At 44.2% G+C, this 13388-nt stretch overlaps 1 long non-coding RNA gene across 1 annotated transcript; it reads left to right on the plus strand.

The window, feature by feature from the left end:
* Positions 1-863: 863 nt before the first annotated feature.
* Positions 864-12832, plus strand: LOC309338139. The gene is made up of 4 exons (XR_014154753.1): positions 864-895; positions 11451-11551; positions 12147-12271; positions 12679-12832. It is a non-coding gene; the product is annotated as an uncharacterized lncRNA (long non-coding RNA).
* Positions 12833-13388: the final 556 nt, after the last annotated feature.

Below are 13388 nucleotides of genomic sequence, written 5' to 3' on the forward strand. Positions count from 1 at the left end.
TTGGACTAGATGACCCTTGTGGTCCCTTACAATTCTAGGATTCTAGAGAAGGTGGACCTCCTCAATAAAAGAGCTAAAGCAATCTCAAAGCACAGACCTATAGCAGAAACGTTCAAAAGAGACTACAATCTGTGGTGGCTGGCTCATATTCTACATTTTTGGTCTTCGTCTATTTTTTAGTAAGTCATTGCTAACCTTGGGGCAAGATGAAACCCCAATGGGCAGAGAAATAATTGTACCTGGAAATTGACCTAACTGAATACGTTTGAGCCTCTAGGCAAGGAAATCCAGCCCTTTTCTCTGCAAAAGGTTCATGTGTGTACTTGTTAGCTGGTATGTTCAATCTTCTTGGCAAATGATCTGTCAAACTCAACAGCAAGAACAGATGCAAAGGAATGGGATCGGTGTCATATTTCTAGATAAGAGATAAATTTCCCTTTGCAGTGTTCAGATAGACAAATGATACGCCATGTTCCTGTGTTTTTCGCCACGGTGGCAATAATGGCTCGATGCATTCTGAAACCGGGCTTCTTTGTTTCACTTCAAAATTCCTCAAAACCAAGTACATAATTTATGCCCCAAGGATGGAGCAGGCTGGGCTTTGAGTCGTGACTCATTTGTACCACGTTGCAATATTAAAGCCTGCGAGAGACATCAATGACAAACCTGGTGTACAGGTTACAGGAACCTGAGACACTCAGTAGCAGTATGGTCACAGAATCAGTGCCTCCTGAAACCAGATAGGAAACTGTATACAGCAATCGAATAACAGCAACACAATCTGAGCGCAAGCAGGCGACCGTTCTGTTGAACATCCAACTATCCTGGCATCTCCTGGTAGGACAGGGCATGTCTCCTGTCTGAAAACTTGAGAGCCGTTGGTTCACATGTCATGGTAAGCCAAACTTGTCTGTTCAATCCGCAGCAGTCTATCTTTGCATGCAGGGAACTGGGGGTTCCTTGGAAACGCATGAGGTGTAATTGGCAGGTGTGTCTCCAAGTGTGAGAGCTCCGGTTACCATTTGATTTTCCCCAAATAACAATTCTTGCCCTGAGCAGCTTACAATACACATTTCAACATAGGGTGGAGGAGGAAAGGAAATGACAAGGACAACAAGGGATGGATGTGAGAAAAGGACACATCCCATATTGATAACTGCTCTTTTCCAGCTGTTCTGTATCATTTATTTTTCTATCCTGCAGGATGGCTGAGACTTAGAGTCAGCCTCTGTGGATCAGAGTGCACTCCGTTGTTTAAACTTCCAGCAGCAAGTGCTGCAACTGAAGGCATCACAACTTGTTGCCTCATCATTTTCCAATGAAGCTATTTGTTTCATAAAGGAAGCGACTCAAAGCTGCGTGACCCTATAGGACAGGGGTGTGGAAGATCCTTCTTACAGCCCACATGCTGGTGACGGGAAGGGCAAACAGAGCAGGGTGACGATTTCCTCTGTACAGTAATCTCTGCTGCACCCACACAAAAGTCTTGAGGTTTCTATACCCACACACTTGCAAACAACACTTCTCCATTCAGGCAAGCGAGAGATGTGATCACTGTTCTTCAAGGACTCCAGCCAGCCAAAAACAACTGAGAGAGCAGGGAGCAAGGACTGGTTAGAGGGGCCTGGAGGATGACATTCAGGCCTCAGGGCTGAGGTTCTTCACCCCTCCACTATTTTCGGTCTGTGCATAGCCAAAAGGTTTCGGGCAGTATTTTACTAATTCCTCCTCCAAGCACAAGGATTACCACGAATGCAGTGGAACTTTTCCCCCTTTCCTCCATCCCTGCATGCCCTGTACCTTCCAGGGGTTTCAGGGGAACCCTTAGAAGAGATTTAAGGGGTGTGCAGGGGAAATAGAGGGGGGAGTCCCATTGCACTAGCCATAATCCTTGCACTGACGGGACCCTGACGTGGTGCTACGCTGAATGCAACCCTTTGATTCTGAAGCTACCTGAACAAAATGAAACAAGCCTACAGGGCATGAAGGCAATGCCCATTCCCAAGTTTCGATAAGCCTTGCACCTGGCATTAAGAGATATACTGTCCCCAATACTGGAGGCTCAACTGGCTGAGTGGAGGCCTTTCTGCCCTGGTCCTTTCTTTCCTCTTCTCAATCTTCTACACTTTAGACTCTGAAGGCCGGCTCTACCATTAGGCAGTGAAGTGGCAGCCCTAAGAGGCCATTTTGGGGTGTCTTGAAAGGCTGGAAAGTGCTAGTTATTTAATGCATTATTATTTAATGCATTGCTATTGCATTTTTAGCACAAGGAAAGGTGAAGGACACTTGTGAGACTTTCTGCTTCAAGTGTCAAAGTAACTTTAACCTGGATTTTTCTTCAAAATCTGCTTGTTTGTTTTTAGAAGCCTGTTGCCAGATTATCTCAACGACTAGTTTACAGTATGAAGCTCTGATCTGGAAGCAGCCTTGGTCATTGTTTTAATTATTTGTTTTCAATTTTTGTTGTTGTTTTATACCTCATTAGCCACCCGAGCAACCTGTTTTGGAGGAGAAAAGCAGGATGCAAACAAATCCTAGTGTACCATTTGCGAGCATCCCATATTATGTATGATGTGTGGAAACAAGGCTGTGGTTCATCGAGCTTTCCAGATGAACAGATTAGAATTTCTTCCAAGTATGCCAAATTCAATCTGTATGCAGCATTTCAGAAGCCCAGTTGCTGGGTGAGGCCTTTGTGATTTATAATAATTGCAAATAATTGTAGCCTCGTGGCATAGCTATTTCCTAGATGCTGACACCACTCCTCTCCCACAAATCCTGCTAGAGAGGAGAAATCAGCAGTGTTGCTTTTGAAAAAGATGCTTCCTCTGTTTGCTGCAGTTCAGAGCCAGCAGTGAACCTTAAGCAGTAGATGCTGACGTGTGGAGAGCCACGTCTAAGTGTGAAATGGCAAGGGGAAAGTTGCTAGGTTATAACCCAGAGATGCACTGAAGGCCTTGATAAAGTGGGAAAGTCAATATGGTTATTGGGCCTTGTACGATCACTTTAAAAAAAGCAACAACAGGTGGATTAGGGCCTCAGTAGCATCAAAGTGTTAAAGTACCCTCTCCCCACACCAGGACCTTGAGCCAACCACTACAATCACAACACACAAGGCTAATTTGATACCAATGACATCATGTCTAGTTTGGTCTTTTCAGGAGTGGCCCCCTCTATGGAATGCTCTCTGCAGGGAGGCTTGCCTGCCACTGATCTATTTTTGGCACCAGGCAAAGGCATTTCTCTTCTCCCAGGCATTTATCTGGTGCCCCGAAGTCTGTGATGGTTAGACCTATGTTAGTGGATGTAGGGACTGCTTATATCAGGCATGTCCAAAATCCATTTCGGGGGCCTAATCCGGCCCACCAGTTGGTTTAATCCGGCCTCTGCAGCAGTTTATTTCTTTCCTGGGGGGAAATCCTAAAAAACCTCAACAACTTCAATCCTAAAAAAAAGGTTAACAATTTTGGTCAGCCCTTTGGTCGGCCCTCACAGCCCTTCAGTTCATCAAATCTGGCCCTCTTTGAAAAAAGTTTGGACACCACTGGTTTATATGGTTTGGTTACCTTGTATTGTGCATCATTTTAAACCACCGTGCTTTCAAAGGTTGCATACTGTATTTTTACTATTATTTGTGTCACCTTGAGATGCTTGTGACAAGAAACTACAAAGCCTTAGAAATAATAAACAAGGTGCTAAATGTGTCATTAGAAACTATAAGCACTTCCACACACAAGGCTTAATATTACAAATGGGTCATTCAGGCATTGCAAGTGGGTCATTGGCGCTTTTTTAAAAATTAAAAAAAAAACCTCTCTGGATTTCAGTGGCATAGCATGAGGGGGCACAAGGGCGGTTGCCCCGGGTGCAACATTGTTAGGGGCACAAAATTTCAACACTGGTGCTGCCTCAGAGTAGCTGTGTGTGTCTGTCGCTGAGCTCCAATGAAAACAGCTTTTCCATATGAAACAGGAAGTGGCCTCTCCAGACAACAAGACAACTCTTCTTTTCTTATCTCTGTGTCTGCGATCTCCTGGGTGATGCGGACGCCATTAGGCAATTGAATGTGCATGTGTACTCCATCCGTTTCCATCCCTCCCACTCCGTCCACCCTCTGTGTGGCCCTGGGCACAGGCAACCCGGACTATGCCACTGCTGAAAAGAGTAGATCTGGACTGAAGGGGGTGGGGATACAGGCTGTCATTTTGATGACAATATCATTTCTTTTCTCTCTGGCATTTGCATTGGTTGATGCAAAAAACAACAACCTGGCATGTCTGAGCAGCATCGATCCCACAATAAATACAGTGGTACCTCGGGTTAAGTACTTAATTCGTTCCGGAGGTCCGTTCTTAACCTGAAACTGTTCTTAACCTGAAGCACCACTTTAGCTAATGGGGCCTCCCGTTGCTGCCGCGCCGCCGGAGCACGATTTCTGTTCTCATCCTGAAGCAAAGTTCTTAACCCGAGGTACTATTTCTGGGTTAGCGGAGTCTGTAACCTGAAGCGTATGTAACCCGAGGTACCACTGTACTGCCTGGAATTGTCCTATGTTAAGTAGTGGTATTTTAAAACCAGTTGGGGTTAATCAGGGCAGCAGCATGCACAGATACAAGATTTGATTCTTGCTTTCCCAATTGTGCCCACCAATAATTGCCCCATGCACTGGTATTTGCCTAAGAAATAAATATCCCATTGCTGCCCATGGGAGCTTTGCTCCCTAAGGCTGACAGCATCGCATGGGAAATTTTAATCAGGATTGAGGCAGAGAACGGAATGGTTAAATTTCCCCACTCTTGTGGTCCCAATGAAAATTCCTCCCCCCATCTCCAATGCCTATTATTACATTTTAAAAACCTAATTTAGTTTCTAATGATCCATTTAGCATCACATGTAGTTCGGCTCTCTGAGTGCGCACACACTAATGGCTTAAAATGCAGCAAGGTTGTTTTCCACCGCATTGTTTCAAGCCACATTTGCACAGTGTTGTGTACATCAGTGAGGGAGCAGTCACCCGATGTGCATGATATTTCTTGTTTCCCTTCCCCTGCAACTTCCCTAGAATTCCAGTTAACAAAGCTTTTGTCTGTGCATGCACACCCATCTGCACATGTGCAGTGACTGTCTCAAATATACGCACCAGGCTTAAGCACAGAAGTGAATGCAGCTTAGGTTTTCTAGCTGGATTTAAGCTGGTTTGAGGGGGGCAGAAAATGCATCAAACTGTGGTATTTGTACAGGACTGGTACAGATTGTAGCTAATGTCACAGGCTTCAAAAACTAGCCATGGGAGCACCCTGGATGCAGAGTAAGCTGAAGCCAGGCAAAACCTTATCATTCTGAAGGGAATCCCTGATGACAAATGCCTTTCAAAATGTTCTTCAGAAATCAGATATGCATTATCCAGTCCCCATCAGCAAACTACGTTGTGGTGTATTCTGGTATTAAATCAGACCATTCACAGACTGTCTTGGCCACCGTGCTGCTGAGAACGAATCACTTGGGGCAGTGGCTCTGTGCCAGCAAGTGGAACAACCGATGATATCACCTTCTCCAAAGTTCTGAATGTGGGCCAAGACCCAACACCTGGAAGGATGCCATTCCAACTTCCCACACCGGAGATTAGCAAAGTCGATGGCTGTTTACAGAGACCTAGAAGGAGTGTGGGCAACGCCAAGATTTGCAAGAAGCCATTCATGAAAATGTCAAGAGATGGTTGTCAGCATTCTGTAGTAAAATGAAGCTGTCCAGAGCTTTTTTTCAGTCGGAACTCGTTGGAACCCAGTCCCAGCACTTCTCAGATGGGTGCCATTGCCATTATAAGTGAACAAGGGAGGTGTTCGTGGTGAGTTCTGGCGCCTCTTTTTCTAGAAAAATAGCACTGCATGGAACCCTCAGAGTTTTCTGCTGTACAGTGGTACCTCGGGTTAAGTACTTAATTCGTTCCGGAGGTCTGTTCTTAACCTGAAACTGTTCTTAACCTGAAGCACCACTTTAGCTAATGGGGCCTCCTGCTGCTGCCGCGCCGCCAGAGCACAATTTCTGTTCTCATCCTGAAGCAAAGTTCTTAACCTGAAGCACCATTTCTGGGTTAGTGGAGTCTGTAACCTGAAGCGTATGTAACCTGAAGCGTATGTAACCTGAAGCGTATGTAACCCGAGGTACCACTGTACTACAATTATAAAGCAAATGTTTATGAGATTCCCAGGACAATGATTATTTAGCGGACCCTCAGGCCATGATGACATTATTCTATTAGGGAACAGAGACTGAACTCAAGGCCTATCCTCCTAAGACTGGGATGGGGGATCTGTGATCATCTGGATGACCTTGGACTTTGGCTCCCAACACCTCTGACTGCTGGCCATGCTGCCTGGGGTTAATGGGAGTTGTAGTCCAATGTTACCTGTATGGACACAGATGCCCATTGCTGTCTTAGAAAATGTCATGAAAGTTTGACAGGTCAGTCCCTGTGGTACATTCACATAAATGCCTAGAATGGGACACCAATGCCCCCAGAATTAAAATATTGTGTTAGCTGGTCTTGAACAGTGTTGTGTTCAGAGGGATTATTGGAAGTATGAATCCGGATGTACGTTTAGCTTAATGAATTAAGGCTGCAATTCTATGCACACTTATCTGAAACTAAGTCCCACTGAACGCAAAGGGACTTAGACCTCCTTCTGAGTAGATATGCATAGGATTGCAGTCTAAGGGTTTTTAAGTTTTGTAATTGCTGGCTTTTAAATACTGTGACCTTTGATCTTTTTGCCAGTGGAACTTCAAATCATTTTTAGCATTGTTAATTATCGTTGCATATTGATTTGTTGTAAGCTGCTTTGGGAGCCTTGTCTGTACTGGAATACTGAGATCTGCTAGCATGTGAACAAATAACAAACTGAAAAATTGTGCCAAGGTTAATATTTTAATAACTGAAAATAGCATCAGCAAATAATTAACTCACTCGCAATGAGTCCTGCTGACCCATTTTGCCTCGAACCTAACAGGCCACTACCGTTCAGCAGGTAAGTAGAAACTAGATTAGTCATAAAGCAGTTTGTCTATGGGAGTTCCACAACATGTGGGTGAGTTTTAGATCTAATCTGCATGCAGATGAACTACTTCAGTTCTTTTTCCTCAAGCTCTTTTCTCCCTCTCCTTTTTAAAATAGATTAGCAAGCTGGAACTTGTCCTTCAGCAGCTGTACAATTAACTTGCAGTAAACACAGCTGATAATTGCTTTGTACTTGGGTCTTGGTACCTGCACACAATTGATTGTGTCCTGAATGCTCAGTGTCGACTTTGATTAAAAAAAACACTCATTGATAATCAGCCAGAGACTTCCCTATCATAATCAGTGAGTTTGAATACCCATATCTGCTGAGTCTGTTGATGACCTTCTAATTGTGGATCAATACATGTACTCATATGCTTACAGATATTTATTTTTTGTAGTCTCATCTTCTCATCTTTATATTTTCTCTCACACCACCCCTGCGAGGCAGGTCACCAAGAGACAAGCTCTGTTACCCAAAACATGGAGCAGCTGATGAAACAGCAGCCTCGTGTCAAGTTCTCCTCTTCTGTCCAACAGGGTGTTGTAATTAAACTCAAGACATACCATTGCCAGATGATGTGCTCTTCTGCCTTCCCAACTCAAGTTGGTGACATGAAGTGATGCCATGATGGAGGGATGCGATGCATTCATTACTGAAATACCCCATCCTTCCCAACATGCCCTCTTGGGTGTTAAGATCAGCAGAGGGAGCCCTCTTAGTAGTTCTCCTGCCCTCAGACGTTTAGGGTGCTGGCAGGGTGCTGGAGATGGCATTCTGTGTGGCAGCTCCTAGGCTGTGGAATTCCCTCCTCACAGAGGCGAGTCTGTCATTTTCAGTACAGTGGTACCTCGGGTTACAGATGCTTCAGGTTACAGACACTTCAGGTTACAAACTCCGCTAACCCAGAAATAGTACCTTGGGTTAAGAACTTTGCTTCAGGATTAAAACAGAAATCGCGCAGTGGTGACGTGGTGGCAGTGGGAGGCCCCATCAGCTAAAAGTGGTACCTCAGGTTAAGAACAGTTTCCGATTAAGAACGGACCTCCAGAACGAATTAAGTTCTTAACCTGAGGTACCACTGTATATAGTTTCCACTATATGCTGAAGACCCACCTCTTTATCCAGGGCTTTTGAAACTCAAGGCATGTGTTTTCAGTGCCTGCCCCATTCCTGTGACGGCAAATTGTTTTACACTGTTTTTAACACTGAATTTTAACTTCTTGTAACCCACCTGATGGGGGAAGGGCAGGTAACGAATTAAATAAATAAGAACAAGAACAAGAACAGCTTTGGGAGCAGGATGCAAAAAAGGGCCCAGGAACCAGGGGCATCGCTTAATAATTATAATTATAATTATAATTTATTTATACCCTGCCCATCTGGCTGGGCTTCCCTGGCCACTCTGGGCGGCTTCCAAAAAAAATTATTAAAATACTGCAATACATCAAACATTAAAAGCTTCCCTAAACAGGGCTGCCTTCAGATGTCTTCTAAAAGTCTGGTAGTTGTTGTTCTCTTTGACATCTGGTGGGAGGGTGTTCCACAGGGCGGGAGGCCACTACCGAGAAGGCCCTCTGCCTGATTCCCTGTAACTTGGCTTCTCGCAGTGAGGGAACCGCCAGAAGGCCCTCGGCGCTGGACCTCAGTGTCCAGGTAGAACGATGGGGGTGGAGACGCTCCTTCAGATATACTGGACCGAGGCCGTTTAGGGCTTTAAAGGTCAGCACCAAAACTGGACTGCGACAAAGGGGCATGTCTAGAAACTGGGTTGCGGCAATGGTTGGAAAGCAGGGTTTCCCTTCCTGTCTGGGGCCTGGAAATTTCGCCATCTCTTCAGTTTTGCACTTCTCCTTATGGCCATGCAGCTGATGTGTGCAGTTGACTGCTGCCTCTCTGGCACATGTTGGCTGTATGCTTAGAAATGTGCATTAGGAGAAGGGCTGCAGCTCAGTGGTTGAGAACATGCTTTGCATGCAAAAGGTTCTAGGTTCAATCCAAGGTCTCCTGGTAGTTTTCATGGCCCTCAGACATTCATGGGCTGGCAGCCCAGGAGAGGGCGTTTTTTCTGACAGCCCTTAAGTTGTGGGATTTCCTCCCCACAGATGTACGGTACATCTGACACCTTCATCATTGAAGATGCACCTCTTTCCCTGGCTTTTGACACATGGGAGATATAGGTAGAGAGAGAGAAAGACAGGACGACAGACTCTGTTCTTTTGACTGTAATTTTAACTGATTTTAATCATCTATTTTCAAATTGCTGCAACCTACCCTGTGATATTATGGTGAAGAGCAGGTAAAAAAGTAACTTAAAAATAAACAGTAATGGTTTCTGCATGTTATATGGGAGAGGAAAGGGAACTTGGTAAGTGTTGCGGGTAACATTTGCTTCTCGTTTGCAGATAGGGAGAGAAAGCATGACGTGTTCCCCCACCATAGGGACTACCCCTCCCTTAACACCCCTGACATATATAACTGTATTCTTGTGATATTTGGTTTGTCTCTGTTGCTTCAGTTTTTTGTTCACCACTTGGAGATACGTTTAATATATTGAGTGGCATAGAAATTTTATAATCAAACTAGTTAGTCTGGAGAAGATTTGGGAAGGTGGGGGCAGCGATAATATCCTTCAAATACGATGGGCTGTCACACAGAATAGGGCAAAGATTTGTCTCTTGCTACCCTAGAGGACAGGATTTGATTTATTGGGCTTAAATTACAGAAGGGAAGATCGTAGCTCAACTTTAGGAAAAAGACCTTGATTATGGCTGCCTAATCTCTGGCCCTCCAGAAGTTGTTGGACTCCAACTCACATCTGCCCTAGCCAGCAGGGACTACGGTCAGGGATGATGACAACATCCAAAGGACCACAGATTTGTTATCCCTGTTTGCCGAACAGAAGCTGGGCATCTGTTGTGGATGCTTGTTGGTTGTACTATTAAATGGTGCACTCATGCCACTTTCAACACTATGATCTTTAGACTAATCTCTTAAAAAAATTAGTTGCTCTCTCTCTCTCTCTCTAAAAATTTCTGTAACTCCACAGTAAATAGCTAGGTATTGCAAGTTAAGTTTCTTCCTTTCCTCATCACCGCCACAGCGGTATTCAGTATTGCTGTGATGGGACAGCTTGGTCTTTTATGATAATCAAGTGCTCTACCTAAGGTTTTGGCAAGCACTATGTGCTAATGAGCAGACTTCAATATCATGTCTGTTTTAATGCATCTGTAACGTGACCATCTGGATTGGATCGTGCTGCAGCCTTTGTAAGCATGTGGTAAACAGAGCATGACAAAATGCGCAATTGTTAAGTTTTGACGACATTTAATTGGGCATATTTAATGTTTGTTAATAATTTATGTCTTTTCCGTGTTTATATGTTTGTGGGGATTATTCACTATGCAATTTAAACTCCTGGTATATATCACCTTTTGAAACTTCTTGGATAAATGATAGGTTAAAAAAAAAGTCAATTTGCAAATAAAAATGTTTTGCTTTGTTTTAAAAAAGATAAATTTAATATCCCCAAAGACCTAAATAATTCAACAACCACTACTAGTACGTGAAAAATGTGACACAAGATACAGTGGATGCTTTTTGAAAATGATGGGTGTCTTCAGCTGCTCCGGCTGTTCTGACACAGGAAGAGGAAGAACGTTTTGAAGGGTGCTTTATTACTTCACAAATCAAAGTCTTTGTGTAGTTTACACTGGCATCTGTGAACTGCTCTGATTTTGTATGAAGAGTTGTATGTCAATGGAAAAAGACAATCAGCAGTTCACTGCTTCTACAGCTTGCTAGATCCTGAAATAAGTGTTTTTATCTGGGTATCCTGTATCAGCAGTCTCCGGCCAGCTCCCCAAAGTAGCCGTATTACAGTGCACTGTCTAATAATGAGACTTCCTGCCAGGTAACTGCGTGCAGAATTGCAGCCTAAGGCACACACCTGGAAGAAAGCCCCAGGGAACAGACATGTACAGTGCAGTGTCTCAAAGCACAGGCAACCGGGGAGTCTCATGTTGTACCTTTAACAAATGAACAGTATCATGTAGTTCTGCAGCCAAGATCCTACCTCATGAATCACTGTGCACAATGCTAGCCACATGGATTACTTTTCACAGCTGGCAGTCAAGTGACTCACAGTTGGGACACCGATACAGAACAGCTCTAAAGCTTCAGTTCTATTACACTAACCTTGAATTCAATGGGAATTATTTCTGAGCGAAGTGGCATGCATAGGCTAGTGCTGTGAGTTTGGGAGGGTCAAAATAGTCCTATTACGGTAGTAGGCGGGAAATGGTATGCATTCAGCTGTGTCATTGTTGAGGGAGTGCATTAACACTGTCCATGCCTGTGGCTTCATAGACATAATGCTGCTTTTTTCTGTGACAGGAACAGAAGACATTACTATATATGGAGGCAGACCATTGGTCCAGCTCTGAGGGCCTTCTGGCGGTTCTAGCACTGCAAGTAGTGAAATTACAGCAAGTCAGGTACGGGGACTTCTTCGTGGTGGCTCCTGCCTTGTGGAACATCCTCCTGGCAGATGTTAAGGAAAAGAACCACTATCTGTCTTTTACAATACATCTGAAGGCAGCCCTGCATAAAGAAGTTTTTTAATGTCGATGTTTTCTTGTGCTTTTATATCTGTCAGAAGCCACCCAGAGTGGCTGGGGCAACCCAGTCAGATGGGCGGGATATCATTATTATTATCATTATTCAAGCTCAGTATTGGCAGCAGCTCTCCAAGGTGTCAAATGGGAGTCTTTCCCACCCCTGGAAGTGCCAGGGATTCAGCTGCTTGCATGTAAAGCATGTTATGCTATGCATATGCTATGCTAATGAGCTGTAGCCCTTCCCCAGATTACAGTGGTTCAAGATAAGACCACCTCAAGAAATTCATGTTTCAGATGCAATTTGCATCAGAGTATTAGTTGTTGAGGGAGTGACAATGGGAGAGTGTGATTTCCTTCAGGTCCCGCTTGTGGACTTCATTCTGGGCCTTTAGCAATGTGGCAGCCATTTTGTTTTCTTCTTTCATTGTACAGATAGATTTTTAACACACTTCCTTATCTTTTCCACTGCCAGATCTTTATGTTAATTGCTCTGCAAAGCAGTGTTCTTGGCCAATTCCAGTGCCTGAGGAGGAGAGCTCACGTCTCAGACTGGCATGACAACCAACATTTCTTCCCAAGACTACATGGAGTTGAAATGTAAATTCTTATCACATAGGGTTACCATGTGTCCTCTTTTTCAGAGGTAAAATTTGAAACAGGTTGCATCTATTTGCTTTGAATGGCCATCATAGCGTCCTCTTTTTTCCTCTTCAAAATATGGCAACCCTAATCGGAGGCATTCTCAATGTGCTTAGAGACCTAAGGCTGCAAGTCCTAGAAAAACTATTTCCTGCCTTGCAGGCCTTTTCCCACCTGGCCTGGGAGAGCTGGGCCCTGACTTGAGCTACAAAAACTGAGGCTACTGGGCTGGGGTATTTGGTGGGGGGGTGTTGGATGTTTTTGCTGCTGCCGTTATTGAAATTAATTTTTGTACCTTATTTTATAATTTATTTTTATGAGGAAATTGTTTCAATTTACTTGTGTACTTTTTGATGTTTTTATAGAATCACAAAACTGTCCAGCTGGAAGGGACTGATGAGGGTCCAAACCCCTGCAATGAAGGGATCTTTTATTGCTTATTGCTATGCCTGCTTCTTGGGAGAAAAGCAATGACAAACCTAGACAGCATCTTAAATAGCAGAGACACCACCTTGCCAACAAAGGTCCGTATAGTTAAAGCTATGGTTTTCCCAGTAGCGATGTATGGAAGTGAGAGCTGGACCATAAGAAGGCTGATCCCCGAAGAATTGATGTTTTTGAATTATGGTGCTGGAGGAGACTCTTGAGAGTCCCATGGACTGCAAAGAGAAAACCTCTCCATTATTAAGAAAATCAGCCCTGAGTGCTCACTGGAAGGACAGATCCTGAAGCTGAGGCTCCAATACTTTGGTCACCTCATGAGAAGAGAAGACTCCCTGGAAAAGACCCTGATATTGGGAAAGATGGAGGGCACAAGAAGGGGACGACAGAGGACGAGATGGTTGGACAGTGTTGTCAAAGCTATGAACTTGAGTTTGACCAAGCTGCGGGAGGCAGTGGAAGACAGGAATGCCTGGCGTGCTCTGGTCCATGGGGTCACAAAGAGTCGGACACGACTACACGACTAAACAAGAACAACAAACATGTTTGTATGTGATTTTATTTAATGTTGTATGCTGCCTGGAGCATAGTTTTAACTACGGAAAGGTGGCATATAAATAAAATGATATATGTA

Source organism: Podarcis erhardii (assembly GCF_964252035.2).
Source record: "Podarcis erhardii genome assembly, chromosome: 3".
Taxonomy (NCBI): domain Eukaryota; kingdom Metazoa; phylum Chordata; class Lepidosauria; order Squamata; family Lacertidae; genus Podarcis; species Podarcis erhardii.